Genomic DNA, 991 nt, shown 5'->3' with positions numbered 1-991 from the left:
GGGTTGGACTGCAGCCTTTGATACGCTGAGTTGTCGTTTAGGAGGGAATGAGCTTTGCTTATATAATCAGATTTATTAAGGATAACTATGTTATTATCTTTGTCGGCTTTGGCAATTAAGATGTCCAGATTGCGTTTAAGTGATTTGGTGGCCAAAATAGCGTCGGGGTAAGCCTTTGAACGTCAAATAAATCAAGAATCGGATTTAACATGACACCTTTAAGGTACCTGAGATCTTTAATAGAAGATTCATTTTGCTTCGCAAGGAAACTATCAAGACCATTAATATAATTTAAACAGTAATTAACGTCGTTTAGTAACAAACAATAAATGAAAACCTAAAAGTTCGGGTTCATAATAACAGATTTACGACAGAATCAGTGGGCGAAAATTTACACCGCGCGAGAGTAGAGATGATTAAGTTTAGTGTCAAAATCGTCTCCATGTATCAATTTCGGTTAATTATTCTTCTGGAGAGGAATTCGTGAAGAGTTCAAAACCTTGCGATTTTGTTTCATTTTTTTATTGTGGCTGTCTTCCTTTTCATCTTTGTGTACACGTTAATGTGTTTGTCATCATCATGGAAACCACATTAATTCCCTTCACACTGTCCTTCGTGTTCGCCACTTGCCCGGCGGTTGCACGTTCTTTTAGGCAGTATGACCAAATTCTGATTACCTCTAGGAGGAGGGAGAACCAGGTCAAGTTTCTGCAAGAATGCTTACACGAGCAGGTAAGTCCCCCTTCTTTTGGCCAACAATTTTATAATTCTAGATTAGGCACTCCGTTTGCTAGTTGTGAGCGTCACCGTTTATACGATAGCATTCTCTGTGCTTAATCAGATGCTAGTGATGTTCGTAAGTCACCCCAGCTCAGTTTGTTGACTATTTTTAAGCCATCGCAGCGCGTAGATATTCCTCGTCGAACACATTCTTAGGGAAATCGGGCTTTGCAAGAAGGGGAAACAAACGGCTTTATGAAACTCTTATTTT

This window comes from Penaeus monodon, chromosome 1 (assembly GCF_015228065.2).
Source record: "Penaeus monodon isolate SGIC_2016 chromosome 1, NSTDA_Pmon_1, whole genome shotgun sequence".
NCBI classification, from domain to species: domain Eukaryota; kingdom Metazoa; phylum Arthropoda; class Malacostraca; order Decapoda; family Penaeidae; genus Penaeus; species Penaeus monodon.
The sequence above is the reverse complement of the archived record's forward strand: the minus strand, read 5'-3'. Positions refer to the sequence as shown.